This window comes from Triticum dicoccoides, chromosome 5B (genome assembly GCF_002162155.2).
Source record: "Triticum dicoccoides isolate Atlit2015 ecotype Zavitan chromosome 5B, WEW_v2.0, whole genome shotgun sequence".
Classification (NCBI taxonomy): Eukaryota; Viridiplantae; Streptophyta; class Magnoliopsida; order Poales; family Poaceae; genus Triticum; species Triticum dicoccoides.
In genome coordinates, this window is record NC_041389.1 from 263,010,159 (window position 1) to 263,021,312 (window position 11,154).

Below are 11,154 nucleotides of genomic sequence, written 5' to 3' on the forward strand. Positions count from 1 at the left end.
CGGAAAGATAATACACTGGGCGCTGAACTTTGAAGGCTTTCCCTTCTTCTTCGCGCTCGACCGTAAGTACTGTACTGACAACTTGTCATGTGGCTGCAATGTAAAGCAGCAGAGGCTCTTTGCTGATTGGAGCAGCAAGCACCGGCTGGGTGGAGAGCAGAGCTTTTAGCTCGGCAAACGCTGCATCAGCTTCTGGAGTCCACTCGAACTTGTATGCCTTCTTCATCAGTTGGTAAAGAGGCAATGCCTTTTCACCGAGGCGAGAGATGAATCGACTTAACGCGGCCAAGCATCCAGTAAGCTTCTGGATATCGTGCACATGCACAAGGCGTTTCATTCGGAGTATGGTGCCAACTTTTTCTGGGTTAGCGTCGATTCCTCATTCTGAAACAAGAAAACCGAGTAACTTTCACCAGGAACTCCGAATGTGCACTTTGATGGATTAAGCTTGATATCATACCTCCTGAGATTGGCAAATGTTTCAGCGAGGTCAGTCAATAGGTCGGAACCATTTCGTGACTTGACCACAATATCATCCATGTACGCTTCCACATTCCGACTGATTTGAGTGAGTAAACACTTCTGAATCATCCTCATGAACGTGGCTCCGGCATTCTTGAGACCGAATGGCATGGTGACATAGCAGAAGCACCCGAATGGAGTGATGAAAGCTGTTTTGATCTCGTCGGGTCCATACAGACGGATCTGATGATACCCGGAATAGGCGTCTAAAAAAGACAATCTCTCACATCCCGCAGTCGAGTCGACAATTTGGTCGATGCGAGGGAGAGGAAAATGATCTTTCGGGCAGGCCCAATTGATATGTTTGAAATCAATGCACATGCGAAGTGACTTGACCTTTTGGGGACCATGACCACATTGGCGAGCCACTTGGAGTGGTATATCTCTCGGATAAACTCTGCTACCAGGAGCCGAGCCACCTCCTCGCCAATGGCCTTTCTCTTCTGGACGGCGGACCGTCGAAGATGTTCCTGGACAGGTTTTGCTTTTGAGTCGACTCGTAAACGGTGCTCAGCCAGTCCCCTGGGAACACTCGGCATGTTAGTAGGCTTCCATGCAAAGATGTCCCAGTTCTCACGGAGGAACTGGATGAGCGCTTCTTCCTATTTAGAGTCGAGTGTTGTGGAAATATGAGTCGGAGCTGCGCTGGGGTCGGTCGGGTGAATGTGAACAGGTTTCGTCTCACCAGACGACTGGAACGTCAACTCCGTGGCGGGCTTCTTGGCCTGCAATAAATCACTCGGATCTGCATTTTTCTTATATTCCTCAAGCTCTACCACTGTTATCTGAGAATCATCAATCTTTGAGCCTTTTTGGAAACACTCTTCTGCCTTTTTCCGATTGCGAGTGATGGTGATCACGCCTTTGGGGCCGGGCATCTTCAGTTTGAGATACACGTAACATGGTCGAGCCATAAACCATGCATAAGCTGATCTCCCCAATATAGCGTGATAAGCGCTCTGGAAATCCACAACTTCGAATGTCAGCTTCTCTTTGCGGAAATGCTTCGAGTCACCGAACACCACATCTAGAGCTATTTGGCCGAGTGACTCAGCCTTCTTTCCGGGAATTACTCCATGAAAACTCATGTTGCTGGAACTGAGTCTGGACATCAGAATGCCCATTCCCTTTAGCGTCTCCGCATACAATATATTCAGTCCACTGCCACCATCCATAAGCACCTTAGTCAGTCGAGTGCCTTCGACGACTGGGTCGACTACCAAAGCTTGCCTCCCAGGGGTGGCTATGTGAGTCGGATGATCGGACTGGTCGAACGTGATGGCGGTCTGAGACCATCTCAGATAGTTTGGTGTCACCGGAGCGACCATATTTACCTCACGGTTGATAACTTTCAATCGGCTTTTGCTCTCACATCAGCAAAAATCATCAGGGTGGAATTGACATGAGGGTATCCTTCATCACTGCCCTCTTTGTCCTCAGCCTTGTCCAACTCCTTTTCCTTGTCCTTGGATTGTTTTCCTTGAAACTGCTGGATTAAGAGCCGGCACTGGCGAGTGGTATGTTTCGGGTAGATGAAGTTACCCTCTTCGTCTTTCTTCGTGTGGATGTGACACGGCAGATCCATCACGTCATTTCCTTCCTTATCCTTTACCTTCTTGGGATTGCATGATCCTTTGGGCTTCCCTTTGAATTTGCCCTGAGTCACGGCCAGAGCCTCTCCAGGAGCAGCTGGCTCGGCTTTCCGCTTCTGCTTCCGACTGGAGTTTCCTTTTTCCGACTAACTCGGCTTATACTTGCCACTCCGGAGTCGATCCTCTTCTTCTCCATTGGCGTATTTGGTGGCAATCTCCATAATTCGACTCAGGGTCATATCCCCGGTCCGAGCAAACTTCAAACTCAACTCTCTGTTCTTGACGCCATCCTTGAAGGAACAGACCGCCTGATGATTAGATACATTCTCCACAGTATGATGCAAGGTGATCCATCTCTGGATGTAATCTCTTAAGGTCTCATTCGACTTTTGCACGCAGACCTGTAGCTCTGTCAGTCCTGCTGGTCGCTTGCAAGTTCCCTCAAATGTCCTGATGAACACTCGGGAAAGATCTTCCCAAGTGTAAATGCTGCTAGGAGCTAACTGATTCAACCAGGCCCTGTCCGAATCCTCCAACATGAGTGGTAAGTGCTTCATGGCCACCTCATCATTGCTACCTCCAATCTGTACAGCCACTCGGTAGTCTTCGAGCCAGGTTTCAGGCTTGGACTCACCGGTGAACTTACTTACTCCAGTCGCCAACCTGAAGTTGGGAGGTATCACTGCGGCTCTGATAGCTCTGCTGAAACATTCTGGACCAGAAACATGGACCCGGCTGCTAGTGGGCGCATCTCTGTCGTGGCCACCTCGATGAGCTCTGTTCCGATCGACCAAACCTTGCACGATGATGGATCTCGCGTCAAAGCCTGGTTCCCTGGGGTCGATCGGAGCTCTTCGACCAACACTGAGTTGGCGTCTGTCATCTTGTTGCCGATGGGCGTAAGACCCACCCCTAGGAGGAGGAGTGGGCACTCGACGCCGATCATCATGATCGAATCGGTCATCATACTGATTGCGTTGACCTCCACGTCCCTCGCGCCGCAGAGGCGATCTTGGGCTATGAGCCGACTGGACTGTATTCGCAGCGACGGATCGACTGTGAATCCTATTGCATGACTGTGACACAGCTGAATTCTGATCTCCTGCTGCCCGGAGCAAATCCCGGATCTGCATCAAGCCTCTGCCAGCTTCCGACTGAGAGGGATGAATTAACTCTGCTATACGGGCTGCAGCTGCTAAATTCTGAATCGGGGTTCGATATACCTGAGTTGGTTGCGGAAATAGTTGACGTCGACTGGAGTCGGGCACTCGTGGCCGCGCACGTTCGTCGAGTGCTCGCTGGAGGTTCTCCAGATGAGTGCATTTAGACAAGTTGGCCAAACGCGCCTCTTCCAAGGCACGGGCCTCGGGAGTTTCTCCTACGATGGGAGTATGTAGGGCATCCATGTTCCGGCGGCGAAGATCTTCCCTTTGCAGAGAAGTGAGTGGCTCGGGCTGATATTCCTCGTGGACCTGAGCAGGGTCGCCTCCGCCGTCCATCCCGTCGGTGCGGGGGAAGCCGGGAGGACTACGAGGCCCATTGACCATCAGAACCTCTGCCGCTGGATCACTGCTGTCGCACTCGGATGCAGTCTCTACGGAGCCAGTCGACAGATCAAACAGGCCGTAGAGAGATTCGTCGGGCTTGATTGTCGTGACTTGTGTGGTGGCCGATTGGCGAGCCACTACGTGTCTCACCCACCGCTGGAGCCTCGTCCGACCAGAGCGCTTGCGCTGGCAGGAGAAAAGGAGAGAAGACGACATAGGAGTCGACCGATATGGAGTCGACGGTTGCCGCAGCAGAACGCCGCGGACACATGCATGAAAGTGCGTCGCCCCACGGACGGGAAGTGCGTCGATGTCGAGCGGAGCCTCCTAGAGCCAAGCGGAGTCATCGACGATGAACGTGAGCGCGCCGAGACGGATCTCGTGGCCCTCGACCAGAACTCCGCCAGAAACCATGATGAAGGCGATCGGAACAAATGCAACTTCTCCAATAAGTCGCTAAGACACCGCCCCACGGTGGGCGCCAACTGTCGTGGTACTAAGACTGACAGTAGAATGGGGGTAGGTATGGAGAGGCAAGATCCTAGCTATGGAGTAGTTGTAAACATAAGGGATTTACGAGTTCAGGCCCTTCTCGGAGGAAGTAACAGCCCTATGTCTCGGAGCCCGGAGGCGGTCGACTGGATTATAAGTGTGTGTGTTACTGGGGTGCGAACCCTTCTGCCAGTGGAGGGGGTGGCTTATATAGTGTTTACCAGGACCCCAGCCAGCCTACGCAGCAGAGGGCTTAAAGTACATTAAGGCTAGGCGTTACCTGTAACGCCTTACATAAAGTGCCATCATGGCCATAAAGACTACTTAATTACAGACCATTTGGATACATAGTGGCACTTGATCTCCTGGTGGTCGAGTGAGTCTTCATGGTCGAGTGTCTTCGAGTCCGTCGAGTGGAACTTCTCCTGGTCGACTGGAAGGCAGCTTCCTATAAAGATGTCTTTGGGGAGGGTACCTTGGACAGATACATGCCCTAGGTACATGACTTCGTTAGAAGGTGATGGAGATGTTGGTGAAGATGATGGAGGTGTTGGTGTAGATCGCGGTGATGATGATGGCCCCCGGCGGCGTTCCGGCGCCACCAGAAGCGAGGGGGAGAGAGCCCCCCTTCTTCTTCTTATTCCTTGACCTTCTCCCTAGATGGGAGAATGGTTTCCCCTCTGGTCCTTGGCTCCCATGGCTCGGGAGGGGCGAGAGCCCCTCCAAGATTGGATCTGTCTCTCTGTCTCTCTCTGTTTCTTCATTCTCAGATTCTGCCCTGGCACCGTTTCTTTTATATCCGGAGATCGGTAACTCTGATTGGATTGAAACCTTCGCCCAGAAATTTTTCAAAAATTAGCTTTCTTGCGGCCAAAGAAGAGCAGCAACCGCCTTACGAGGGGCCCACGAGGGTCAGGGGCGCGCCCATGGTAGGCAGGCATGCCCCTGCCTCGTGGCCACCTCGGGCACCGTATCGCGTTGATTTTACTTCCCAAAAATCAGAAATATTCCAAAATAATTCTCCGGCCATTTTTATCCCGTTTGGACTCTGTTTGATATGGGGTTTCTGCGAAACATAAAACATGCAACAAACAGGAACTGGCACTGGGTACTGGATCAATATGTTAGTCCCAAAAATAATATAAAAAGTTGCCAAAAGTATATGAAAGTTGTAGAATATTAGCATGGAACAATCAAAAATTATAGATACGATGGAGATGTATCAGAATCCGGCTTCATTCATGAAGGCATTATGCGGCCATTCGCATGGCTAGACCTCTGTCCTATGTGGAATGTTGAGGTCACTGTCCGAGGAATCCCCAATGACTCCCTTGGCACTCCGTTTCGAGGAACTTCTCCGAAATAAGTTCATGTTTCCTACGAATAAAGTTATGAAATTTTTGTGCCACAAAATGATGTCAATAAAACTTCACGAGAATGATAGCAACTACTCATATGAATGTATAGAGGCTATATCAAGAATTCAAACTACTTGGTACTCAAAGAATTCAACATGCTAGCTCATTTTTAGTAGTACCAAGAGCAGCTAATTATGCAAAATATAATCCACTAAGCAAAAACTAATTGGAGCAATGTAGGAGTCACATACCAAGGAGAAATCCCCAAACCAGTTTCGGAAATAGAGCTCCGAGCAAAGAGATAAAAAATCTCAGGTTTGGGAGCAAGAACACAAGGGAGAGAACAACCAGGAATTTTTTCTAGAGGTAAGAGATGAAGTGGGATGAAGGGATAAGTGAGTGGGTCCCTATGGAGCCCATAAGGCACCTTGGCGCGCCCAAGGGGGGTGGCCACGCCCTGGTGCCTTGTGGGCACCAGGGGTATCCCCCAGGGTTGTGTTAAGTGCCAAGAATTCTTAAATATTCCAGAAGAATTCATGTTAAAATTTTACATCATTCCGAGCACTTTTATTTGTGGCCATTTTTTATTGCATGGATAATTCAAAAAACAGGATAATCAAGGCATTTTGTTGTATTTAACTAAGAATAACATAGAACAAATAGTAGGTACAAAAAGTTGTGCTTATTAAATTCATCAACCTCATGCCCCTCATAAAGAATCCATTAATAAGGGTAGCAAGTCTTATTAACAAATTTTTCCGAGTAACATAGAACCGAAGAATCTTTGCATAACACTAAGTTACCTCAACGGGGATATGCATCTCCCCTATGATAAGAGTTTCATATTTCTTTTTGACAGAAGGAAGAGGGAATTGAAAACCTACAATAGTAATTGTCGAAGCTTTTTCAATACAATTAATACCATTCACTTGAAATTGTTTCTTCAGAAAGTGCACTGTATGCTCATTACCATTAATATGAAAAGCGGCATTGCTTTTGTTGCAATCCATAACAGCCCCTGCAGTATTCAAAAAGGGTCTACCAAGGATAATCGACATGTTGTCAAGCAAATCCTCACAGATACCGATAGGTATGGCAGTTGATTTGTCAGCCATTCGCAATGATATTTCAGAAGGTGTGAGTTTATTCAAATCAAGTCTTCTATATAAAGAGAAAGGCATAACACTAACACCAACTCTCAAATAACATAAAGCAATTTTGACATAATTTATTCTCGGATCTCCTAGTTTCTTAGCTACTCCACCCTTAAAAGAATAATTTGCAAGCATGGTGGAAATTTTAACTTTGGGTATCTTTCTTTTATTAATGACAATATCTTTCATATATTTCACATATGTGTCCATCTTCAAAATATCAGTAAAATATGCAAAAAGACTGGCCTAAGCATTTCAGCAAAGCGTTCAAATTCTTCCCCATCCTCATTTTTAGGTGGCTTGGTAGGGAAAGGCATGGGTGTCGGTGTCAAAACCGACAAACCTCGGGGTAGGGGTCCCGAGCTATGGACCCGAGATCGATGGGGAACAAGGGACGATGAACATGGTGTTTACCCAGGTTCGGGCCCCCTCGAAGAGGTAATACCCTACGTCCTGCTTGATTGTATTGGATGTATAGTACGATTACAAAGTAGATCTACCTCGAGATCAGCATGAGCTAAACCCTAAGGTGATGAGGTGATGGATGTAGCTCTCCCTCTAAATACTACAACCCTGGGTTTATATAGACACCAGTAGGGTTAGGATTACCGAAGATAGATTACAATAAGGGGTAAAGAGATCTTGCCTATCCTTGACTTAGAGGGCACACCATGACTTCATAGATATTCTATCGTTATGAGGATTCACCAGTTGGGCCCATATTCGATGGGCTGACGCCCTGAGGACCCCTTAATCCATAACTCCCTCAATGGGTTTCTGAATCCATGGTTCTCTTTCTTTACCATGTTTTCTAGCAATGAAATCTCTTTCATCAAAACGTTTATTCTTAGGAGGTGGGTTATGAAGATCAATTGCGGTTCTTTTTCTACATCATTACCATGTTCTTTATCATTGTCTGGTTGAGCATCAATATGAACATCATCATTATCATGATCACTAGGTGAATGTTCATTACCAGATTGTGTCTCGGCATCAGAAATAGAAACATCATTACTATTCTCAGAAGGTTCCTCTACCTCAGGTTCACTAGAAGCATGCATGGTTCTATCATTTTTCATTGTATTTTTCTTCTTAGACGAACTAGGTGCATCAGTATTAATTCTCTGAGAATATTGTTCAATTCTTTTAAGATGACCTTCAGGATAAAGTGGCTCCTAAGTCATTTTACCTCCTCTAGTCATTACTCTAACAGCATGATCATTCATATTATTATTCATCTCATTGAGCAAATCATTTTGAGACTTAGAGACTTGTTCTAACTGAGTTTGGACCATGGATGCATGTTTACCTAGACCTTTAACATCATTAGCAATTCTGAACATTAAGTCACTCATGCGATCAATCATGAAAGCATTATGTTTCAATTGCTGGGTAACATACATACTAAAGTGTTCTTGCTTAACAATGTAAATTGTAAAATTCATTCAGACATTGACTAACATATTTATTATAAGGAATATCACCTTCATCAAATCTTGTAAGAGAATTTACCTTTACTACCTGTGTCGGGGTATCGAGTCCATGCATTTCTTCAATAGGTGGTAAATTCTTAACATCTTCAGCTTTAATACCCTTTTCCTTCATAGACCTCTTTGCCTCTTAAATATCTTCAGGACTGAGAAGTTGAATACCACTCTTCTTTCGAGTTGGTTTAGGTGGTGGTTCAGGAAGTTTCCAATCATTATATTTCATTAATACATTATTCAATAGTTCTTCAGCTTGTTCAATAGTTTGTACCCTGAGTACACAACCAGCACAACTATCTAGGTAGTCCCTAGAAGCATCGGTTAGTCCATTATAAAAGATATCAAGTATTTTGTTCTTCTTGAGAGGATGATCACCCAAAGCATTAAGTAATTGGAGAAGCCTCCCCAAGCTTAAGGGAGTTCCTCTTCTTCAATTTGCGCAAAGTTAAATATTTCCTGTAAGGCAGCTTGTTTCTTATGAGCAGGTAAATATTTTCATAGAAGTAATATATCATATCCTGGGGACTACACACGCAACCAGGAGCAAGATTATTAAAGCATATCTTAGCATCACCCTTTAATAAGAAAGGAAACAATTTAAGGATATAGTAATAGCGAAGTTGTTTCTCATGGACAAATAGGGTGGCTATATCATTCAATTTAGTAAGATGTGCCACAACAATTTCATATTCATAACCATGAATAGTATTCGATTCAACCAAAGTAATTAACTCATGTTTGATAGAGAATTCATAATCCTTATCAGTAACAAAGATAGTTGAAGTAGCAAATTTAGGATAATATTTCATTCTTGCATTAAGAGATTTTTCTTTCAGCTTACATAGTAGTTTTTTAACATCCTATCTATCATTAAAAGCAAGAAGTTCTCTAGTTATGTCCTCACCCACAACATAATCCTCGGGTATCAGTTCAATTATAGGACATCTAGGTCTAATAGGTGAATCATAAATTTCATTAGTTTAAGCAATTTCAAATTCTTTAGCTTTAGCAAGTTGTTCATCAAGAAATTCACCTAGTGGCATAGTTTAATTAAGCAGAGTACTAGCATCATCAATAACATGATTCATAGAAGAAGTAGCGTCATGAATTACTTGCGACATATAGCAGGTGGTGGTGTTGCAAGCCTTTTCAAAACATAAAGAGAATCAAGTGTAGAGCTAGATGGCAGTTCCTTACTGTCGGATTCTGGGCTCCGCAGACCAACAACGGTTCGAACTCTGGGGCATGTGATAAGAACACAACCTCTCGAGCCTACCAACTCATCGCTACATAGCCTAGCCTAGCCGAGCCTAGCCGAGCAAGGAAGAAGATGAACGTGACAGCTTACCGAGGTTCGGGCCACCTTGCGGTGTAAAACCCTACTCCTTCTTTGTGATGGATTGGCCTCACGAGGGGCTGAGGATGAACTAGTACAGAGGATGAACAACCTCGCGAGGCCTTGGGGGTGAGAATGGAAAGGGCCCCCTCTCCCTCTATGGTGGTGGCTAGCCTATATTTCTAGTGGCCTTGGTCCTCTTCCCCCAAATCATAGGCGGGAAGGGATCCTAAAGTGGCCAATTTGAAAGTGGACAAGCAGTACATCTTATCCTGATGAAAGGTGGTTTTCTCCTGCAAAGCTTCTGGTTGTTACGCAGCAGTGGGCTCGGCGTTGACATCCATCCTGTCAATCATGGTCTTGGTCTTGTAGCATCGAAATGGGAACCTTTGACAAAGTCCTCGGGAACCCACGTCTGTCCTTGCCTCCTTAGCACCAAAGTGGAAACTGCATCCTCTGCGCCCGCTGGCGCCCGCCTGGCCTTGGTCGTCATGGCTTGTGTCATTGCAGCCTCATGAGGCTGGTACCTGCATAGGAATCTCTGCTCCTTAGGAGGCAGCCAGGGGAGGCCGCTCCCTTCAGAGGTCTTGGTGTCATCCGCCTCACGAGGACAGGGGGCCCTCGCGAGGGTCTTGTCTTGGCGGTCTTGCAGATGGGCCGTACCAGGCCATGGAGGGAGCCACGCTATGGGACGCAGGCAAGAAAGTCTGGGTACCCTGGTTCCCAGAACACCGAAAGTAGCTCCCGGGCCCAAGGTGCGCTCGGGCTGGCTTTGAGGCGAAGCCAAGGGGCAAGGGCGAAGCGCCACGGGCTCCAATCGCCTACGGGCCAGGCTAGACGCGTGGCGCTTGACAGGACGCGGACGCCTCTGCTTCCCCATGTTGTTTCGGCAACCGCTCTGACTTGACAACTGCCTGGTGCGTGCAACAGATCCATTATCACTCGGAACATGGAGGGGTGCCGGTTGGCCTTCAGCCACCCATAAGCGGGCGAGGGAGGCGGAGCCCCCAGTCCATCTCCATCTTCTCGCCAGCTCCCTCTCCTCTCTCCCCTTCTCCAAACCGCCACCCCGCATCCATGGCTCGTGTTTGGAGGTTCTCCGCTGCTGAGAAGGGGAAAACCCCTATGGAGGGACCAGGCTCACCGCCGCCTAAGAGGGGCCGCAGTCGTCCCCACAAGTATACCGCGACGCCGGCGGTGGCTCCCCGGGGACATGGGCGCACCCCATCAAAGATAGGCACCTCTTCTGGCAGTCGCGGAAAAGCTTCCTCCCGCACTGGGGTTTGCAGTGGCCAGGGTGGTCATGGCCAAGGGGGAAAGCGTGCGATGGCCGTCCGGCCACCGCGCCCTCTATCTCACTCAAGCGAGGCATCCTCGGAGTTCGTGGTGTGGGCGGAGAGGCCGGCGGGCACCTGGCTCCAGCTCTCGTGCTTCTTCGCGGGCGCGCTGCCGGCCGGAGCGCCTGGCGGCCTCTGGCTGTAAGCCTCTGGCTGTTGTAGCAAGGCCTTGTGGGTGGACGTCAAGGTCACCCCTGCCGGCAACGTGTTCTTGAACCATGGGTGGCAGTCTTTCACCCGCGCACGCGGCCTACAGGGGAGACGCACCCTCCACTTCAGGCATGATGGGGCGGCGACTCTCTACGTCAGGATCTTCGGGCAGGACGGCA